General features: G+C 47.4%; 1 long non-coding RNA gene across 1 annotated transcript; it reads right to left on the reverse strand.

The window, feature by feature from the left end:
• Nucleotides 1-5,017: 5,017 nt before the first annotated feature.
• On the reverse strand, nucleotides 5,018-7,878 carry LOC110285420 (uncharacterized). Its single transcript, XR_002377074.2, has 3 exons — nucleotides 7,769-7,878; nucleotides 7,566-7,624; nucleotides 5,018-5,496 (listed from the first exon to the last, which is right to left on the reverse strand). It is a non-coding gene; the product is annotated as an uncharacterized LOC110285420 (long non-coding RNA).
• Between the last annotated feature and the right edge of the window lie 249 nt (nucleotides 7,879-8,127).

The following is an 8,127-nucleotide window of genomic DNA, read 5'->3' on the forward strand; positions in this document are numbered from 1 at the left end:
CAGGGGCGGGCCTCTGGGCAGTTTCGCTTTATTTACTTCTTTTGCAATCACCAAGGGGATTTAGGAAACAAGCTGGACCTAGGGGTGCACTCCTTTAATCCGAGCAGGTAGGGAAGGGATGAGAAAAACACTCCTTGACCAAAAAGACAGCTCAGGAGTAAAGCACTTGCTGCTCAAGCAGGAGGACCTGAGTTCAAATCCCCAGCGCCCACATTCACTCGACCTTGGAGTTGGGTGTCTGCAATCCCAGAGTTCCTGTGGCAAGATGGGACACGGAGCCAGGAAAATTCCCAGAAGCTCCAGAGCTAGCTAGCCTGCTGTACGCAGTTGCAAACAAAGAGACCCTGTCCCAAGCAAAGCAGGGGTGGGCATAGACACTTGAGCTGCCCTCTGACTTCCACACATGCACAGTTATAAAAAGAAAAACCATATAAGTCCATGCATACATATGCATATATCAACACAGACAAAGATTAAAAAGCACTCCTTAAATATGAGATTATTGCTGATCCCTTAGTTGGAAGTAGTAAGCTGGACAGACTACAGGGTTGGTGGTCTCCTTGGACTTGACACATGGAGGCTATAGGCTCCTAGTAGTTCCTCTTGAGCAAGTCCCCACAGATAGTAACATTTGCCCACTAACCACATGCACTGCAGATACGCTGAGACTATCCCAGGCTTCACATGTTATGAAAACAAACAAACAAACAAACAAACAATTACTCAAACTTCCCCTTGTGGATTCCACTCTCTCAGTTTGGCCTTGCTTCTCTACTTCCCATGAGGTGACTGGAGTGGTCCTGGTATTCTCTTTGCCTGGTGGTGCCTTGTGTCCAATTCTCTCTAACTCAATTACTAGAATTTCCAGACTTTAACAGGGATGGGAACACTTTAAAATAAATCAAAAGATGTTATTAGCTAAGAGCTTCTAGTATTCAATGGTCCGGTGAAATTATTTGGAAAATGTCCTAAGATGGCTGGAGAGATGGCTGAGCCATGAAGTACTACCATTCAAGTATGAAGATGTGCGTTCTGCCCTCAGGATCCTCATGAAACAGACAACAAAAAAGCTGGGCTTGACTTTCATATGCTTGTCATCTCAGGGCCGAGGAGGCAGAGACAGGAGGGAGGATTCCTGGCTCCCTGGCCAGATAACCTAGCCTAATGGGTGAGTTCCAAGCCCATGAGAGATCTTGATACCTTGCCTTAAAAAACAAGATGAAGTTGACCTCTGGCTTCCACACGTGCACAAAGATATGTCTATGGATATCTGCACATGCATGGACACATAAATGGGTTGAGAGCACAAAATTTGTTTTCCACACGGATTGAAGCAGCCAACTATTGTTTGTTTGTATGTGGAGAATATTTCCTTTGTAGATATGTAATTTTATAAAATTTTGGAAAACTGAGCATGTTTATAAAGAAATATCAGTAAAAGCAGACATTATGGAAAAAAAAAAGATAATTATGCTCTATGGGGCCTGATTTCCTCTTTTCATGGTCGTGTTTGAATTTGCATTAAGGCATCTGGCTGCTGCCTGGAACAAGAGCCTTAGTTAGTTACAGCCCATCTGTAGTGACAAGGGCAATGTCAGACACGGAGTAGCATTCTGTGCCAGATGAATGAATGAATGAATGAATGAGAGTGAATGAGTGAATGCTGGTTTTTAATGCATGGGTTTTAAGGAGGTTGTTGACATCTGTTAGAGAAAGAACGATGTACCATTCAACACTCACCTACTTGATAAAAATGTTTCTGTGCAACAAACACTTCTGTATTAACAATCCCTGGCAAATCAGAGAAGAATGTGATGTTTTGTTTTACAGAAGCAGCCTGCGGAGTAAGTTCGTGGAAGGACATATAATAGATTAGTACTATCTGGCTTCCTCTGGTGGGGGAAACGCAGGACTGTGGACTCTGGTTTGGACTGGAGTCCAGGGCTAGGAACATGCACAGGATTGGTAAGAGACTGCAAGCTCTGGACATAATGCTCAAGTCCCAGAGACAATGTGAGGAGCGTGTGTGTGTGTGTGTGTGTGTGTGTGTGTGTGTTGGAGGTAGGATAGCAGGATAGAAAAGGAGGTCTTGTGGGTTCCCCAAGTAACAGATGAGGAGAGAAGGGGGGCTGGAAGACAGGGAGGGGGAGGGAAGAGGGGAAAGAGTTGCTACCTAAGTTGCTAGAGGCACTCAGCTAATTCAGACACACACAGAATGGTATCCATAGCCCGTGTGTCCTGACTCCTAGGTAATGGTCAAAGACAAAACCAGTCCATCTTGCCAGAGTGCACAGCAAAGGTAAACACCCCAAAGCAGATGTGAGTGCAATAGACATTGGTATGGGCTCCTCCAAATCCCTCTCAGGGCAGAGAGCTTATTGAACTTGATGTGTGACCCAGGTACCAGCCTCTGCTGAAGAAGCCCCTCCCAGGGAAGGCCTGACTCCACCCACCAGTGCTCAGACTGGGGGAATAAAGGCCCTTCCCCCAGGCCAGCTGGTAAAGCCCTGAGTGGTTTCCATGACCCAGAACTCCTTGCAGGGTGGGCTGAGGCTGGCCTTGAGACTTCCACAGACGTTGGCTTCTCCCTTCCATCTTTTTCCTTCCCTATGATGCTGATCCTGAGAGCAGTTCCTAACAAATAGTACAAGAGACTCTGTGGTCCAGGGCACCCTCCAAGGCTGGCAGTCGGCTGGTGGTGGAGACTCTGTGGTTCAGGTCACCCTCCAAGGCTGGCAGTCGGCTGGTGGTGGAGACTCTGTGGTCCAGGGCACCCTCCAAGGCTGGCAGTCGGCTGGTGGTGGAGACACTGTGGTCCAGGTCACTCTCCAAGGCTGGCAGTTAGCTGGTGGCAGGACACTCTGGTCACAATAGTTTGATGGCATGTTATGAAGACATAGGAAACATCGGGTAAAAGAGACCAGGAGCAGGCCAGGTCCCGATGCATGCTGTTACTCTACAAAACTGTCTTGCTTTAGGGTACTTCTTTGACCAGGTTTGGAAACTGAGGCTAACAAGGACTGGCAACATGAAGAGGAAGCAATGGCTATGGCAGGGTAAAGAACTTTGGACAGGACCATGCTGAACCTGGCTTCAAAGCTTATAAAATAAATTAGAACAGGGCTGTTATTCAGAGGGGGAGGGGGAGGGGGAAGGAGAGAGGAAGGGGGAGGAAGAGGAAGAGGGGAGGGGGAGGTGGAGACTTACAGGAAGTCACAGGCAGGGAAGGTGACAGTCACCACAAGCTTCTACTGGGGTGTGACAAGCAGGGCAGGGCAGGGGTGTGGTCCACAGCTGGCCTTGAACCCTGGAAGATGGTGGCCACCAGAGATGAATTGCTGACCCTGTCTACCCTCTCTGTCAGGATGGTAAAAACCCAAGCAAATCAGTGTCTGGGATTCTACCTCTGGCCTCAAACTGTAGCATTTCAATTTCTGATCTGAGGGATCCACACAGTCAAAGCACACATATGGAGACAATACTGTCTATAGTGCGCATGGGTGGCACACACCTGTCACAGCAGTACTTGGGAGATTGACGGAGGACGATCAACAGCTCCCAGACCAGCCTGGGCTACCTACTGAATTCAAGCCTACCCTGGGCTGCAGAGTGAGAACTTCTCTCAAAAATAAAAACATAAAGATAATAAAAATGTTAATCCCATTAATATTTCTTTCACGAGGCGTCTTTTATCCCTATTAATTGCACAAGGGGCACCCATGCCTTAGGGTATGGGTGTAGTCTATCTCAGGGCATGTAAACTTTTTCTGCTCCACCGACTTGCAGATGGTACATTTCTTTCCTGGTACATTTCTTTCCAAGAGATACGGAGGAGTTCCCGAGCAGGGCGAGGAACTTAGCCGTGAGCTCCACGGCAGCTGGACTCCTCCAGCTCAGCCTGTCCCCTGCAGCAGAGCAGAGAGAGCGAGGAGAATGAGCCCCAAGGGTGTCTGTGACCCTCCAGGCAACCGCAGGGAGCACCCTGGTCGCCCATTCCTGGTAGGCAGTTAGCAGACTGCAGCCGGGTGAGTCTGGAGCATGGAATCTCCCCGCTGCCTATCTCTGCAGCAGACTTTGATGGCTCCCCCGGTTCCTGTGAAAAGCAGGCACTCCGCTTGCAGAATGTGTTTCTCAAATACCGGCATCCGGGGACCGCAGAATCACAGCAACAAACGTTACGAGGCAATATTTTTAAATAGACATGCTGAAAAAAATCCAAATAGGACCATTGAATAATAATCCTCATCAAACCCAATGCAAACCAAACACAATCGTTAAAAGTATACGAAAAGGGAAGAAAAACAGACCCCCGAGTGTTTTTAGACAAGATTAATAATTTGCTTATTAATTTGATTGGGTAATTACATATCATTTTATTATGAAATGAGACATTTTAAAATATTATTAAAAGTCCTTTTTAGCTTTTTCTGACACAATGTGGCTGTCAGGGATACAGGGTGTTTTTTTCAGTATGCAAAAATAAAGCCCAATATTCTACAATGCGCTTCTTCTCCACAACCCCCAAGGAGGCAGCTTTCCCTAAAACATTAATCTGTGGTTTAAAAAAAAAAAAGACATCGCTAATTTATAGGAAATTAGACAAGGAGTCTACTCGGCAAACACCCCCGCTAAGGCTTCATTAGTGTGTATTTTCACATAATTCAATTAGCCAAAACACATACGCATACTAGCCGAGCTGTTGGCTGCTCTGGGAGTGTCGGCAGGCTTTAAGCAGATCTGAAACCAAATGGCATAGACGGCTCGCGAGGCTCTGTGCATACAAAGATACCTTCAGGCTCTAATAAATTCGTGAAACTTTTTAAAGTCTGATTTCCTAGCAGGCAATCACTTTTAATTAACGGGCTCACCTACAGCAACACATGTCCTTCAAAAACTTACATTATTTTTTCTTTTTGAATTTCAAAGTTTCTGTAGTAAAAGTTGAATAGCTGAGTAGCTTAACCTCAAAAGGATTCCAGGCTTTTATGACAGTTATAAATCACTGTGGTGCCTTCTCTATAAAGAAGAAAAGATTCTTAGCACAACAGAGAGAGAGAAGGAGACCTCTTTTTAGTCATAGCTAGAAGCAAGCATTTTCTCCAAAGGTCAAAAAAAAAAAAACTTTTCCTCAGTTAAAGAATAATTTTAAGGACATTGCCGTTACTTGCAGAAGTAATCGCTTATAATTTACTCTATGAATTAAACATTCAATTTCCAGGATTGAGGTTTGATACAAAGTGGACTCCCTGCTTTCTCAAGCCGGCTTTGTAGAGTTTCTCCTCTTGTCAGTCTTTAGTAAACAGGGTCCGTGGTTGAACAAGGGGTCTTAGACTTAATGAGCCCCTCTCCTTGAGGAAAACCAGCATTTAAATGTTCACTGAGAGCCGTGTTGGGGTTCTTCCTCCTGCTCTCTCCTTTCCAGGCCTTTGTTTGAAAGAAAGGATGCGCTCTTCTGCTCCTGGGTTGTCTGAGGCTAACTGTTAGGTTGTAGAGAATCTGGGAAAGAGACAGAATTGTCTGAGATGAGGGAAAACTCAAGATGGAAAGGAACCACCTGTCTCCTGTCACTGTCCTCAGGCACCCTGGATCTGCCTCAGGTTCAACCAGCAACAGCCAGCCCCACAGCCTGGCGGAGATGTCGGCTGGCCCCACCTGCCCCCACCAACTGCCCCCCTCATCTGTCCCTACCACCTGCCTGCCCCACCTGCCCCCACCAGCTGCCCCCCACCTGTCCCTACCACCTGCCTGCCCCACCTGCCCCCACCACCTGCCCCCCACCTGTCCCTACCACCTGCCTGCCCCACCTGCCCCCACCACCTGCCCCCCACCTGTCCCTACCACCTGCCTGCCCCACCTGCCCCCACCAGCTGCCCCCCACCTGTCCCTACCACCTGCCTGCCCCACCTGCCTCCACCAGCTGCCCCACCACCTGCCCCTTCACTCCACCAGCATTTCCTCAATCAAGGAGCCTGCCTTTGTTTTCTGATTACCATTCCCTCCTCCAAGAACTCATTCAGGCAGACTTGGGGAATCCCAACCCCAGTAAAGCAAATTAAAGGAGAAAGGGTTTACTCTGGCCCACATTCAAGGCTATAGTCCATCACCATGGGAAGGTCAAGACCTTGGGGAGCTTGAAGACATTGGTCACATACATACACATGCAATTAGGACTCAGAGTGTAATGGATGCAATGCTGTTGGTCCTCCCCAGCTCCATTTATACATCCAGGAGCCCAGCCAGGGAACAGCGCCACCCACAGTGGACAGGCTTTCCACATCAGTTAAGTCTATCAAGATAATCCCTCCCAGGCATGCCCAGAGCCTCATCTTCCAGCTGATTCTGTATTCTGTCAGTTGACAGTTAGCACTGCACAGGGGGTGTTCTTAGGAAGGTGATTTCTGCCCTCCTAAAAACTGCATCTATCTGGGGAACAGAAGTGGCTGGGGGAGGCATTGGGGACACTTAAGCTTCTTTCTCCCCATGGAGCCTTTCCTGAAGCCACTGGAATCATTCAGGTGACAACCCCAACATCCTTGCTGGTCTCCTGGTCTCATCGAAAATTCACAGTCTGCAGAGGCATTATTTAATAGTGTTTGAAGAGATGAGCCAGGCCATGGACAGAACAATTTTCAAAACATCAATCTGGTCCATTCCAGGCTTAATTCTTTCCATCGTTTCCCTGAAGACAAAATTGGAAATGGTGCTGGCGACATCGCTCCACGGGTCTGCTCACTTCAAAGCCCGAAAGGCTGAGTTCCGTCTCCTAGACCCATGTAATAAAGGGAGAGGAAGGCGACTCCTGCAAACTGTCCTCTGACCTAGGCACACTCGGCAGCACACATGCATGCATGCACACACATACATGCACGAGCACACACGCACGCACACACACACACACACAGAGGCACCCATGCAAGCACACAGAGTAAATAAGTAAATGAATGCAGAAATGTTATCAAACTTGGAGGTCAAAATCTATGTCCCAGCCATCCACCCCCAAGACAATTTTAAGCACCAAATTAAAAGGGGAAAATGGAGAAAAGGACTTTCTTCAGTGTGGCCGCATTGGGAAGAAGAAAGGGACCTGGAGAACCACCCAGGTCAGGCTTCAGGGGCCTGCAGTGAGAACAGAGGTTGGAGGCCAAGGATATGGCACCCAAGCACTCCTGGTCATGGTGTGGCCCCGATCACCACTTGGCCTTGTCTGGGCCTCAGGCTCATTCAGTTGGAATTGTGTGGAATGTCCTTCAGGGACACAAGAGACCCCTCTGGCTGGAACCTTCTTCCAGCTCAGAAACCTGGGAAAATTACATTTTTGGGGAGGGGTGGGGATCCATTATTTCAACAGTCTGATAGGTTGAAAGACACAAGTGGTTACAAAAACATTTAATTAATTAAGAATTTTTTTTTTTTGGATTCAGGATCTCTCTCACTATGCAGCTCAGGCTGTCCTGGAACTCACTATATAGACCAGGCTGACCTCAAACTCACCTGGTTCTGTGCACTGCTATTCCTGAAAAATAAGGACTTTAAAAAAAATTAAAAAGAAGGAGAAATGGAAATACCTGATTTGGCGTACAGTTCCTGTATGGCCTCACTGCTCATGTCAGTGTCTGGTACTGTTCTTGGGAGAGAATGATGAAGAAATGGACATGTCTTACACACTAGTGGTGGGAAAGAGATGCTGTATGCCCATGCAGATAAATAAATAAACAATAGATAGATAGATAGATAGATAGATAGATAGATAATAAAAAGGTAGGATTACTTCAGTTGTGAGGATGATAGTGGAGGCCTGGGAGCGGTCAGGTAGGTGTCGAGCTCGGTTTTCTGATGAGAACTGATAGGCAGTGAGAAGCTACCAGCCAGGGAGAGCTAACCTTCCCTGCACAAAGCCTGTAGAGTCCCAGAATTTCTACACACTTGATGTGCTCTGGGCAGAGCACCAACACCATTGTCATGTGCCTGGCACGTGAGACTTTGTGACCTGCCTCAGCCTGGCTCTCACTGAGCAATGGACTTTGTCAGACACAAATTATGAACCTTGCAAGGTTGAACATCTGGATGTTTTGTGATCCTTCATTTCATACGGACTCCTGTCTGTGAGTTATAGTAGCTGAAGTTCTG

This window comes from Mus caroli, unplaced genomic scaffold (genome assembly GCF_978045245.1).
Source record: "Mus caroli unplaced genomic scaffold, Mus_caroli_1 scaffold_1, whole genome shotgun sequence".
In the NCBI taxonomy this organism is placed as follows: domain Eukaryota; kingdom Metazoa; phylum Chordata; class Mammalia; order Rodentia; family Muridae; genus Mus; species Mus caroli.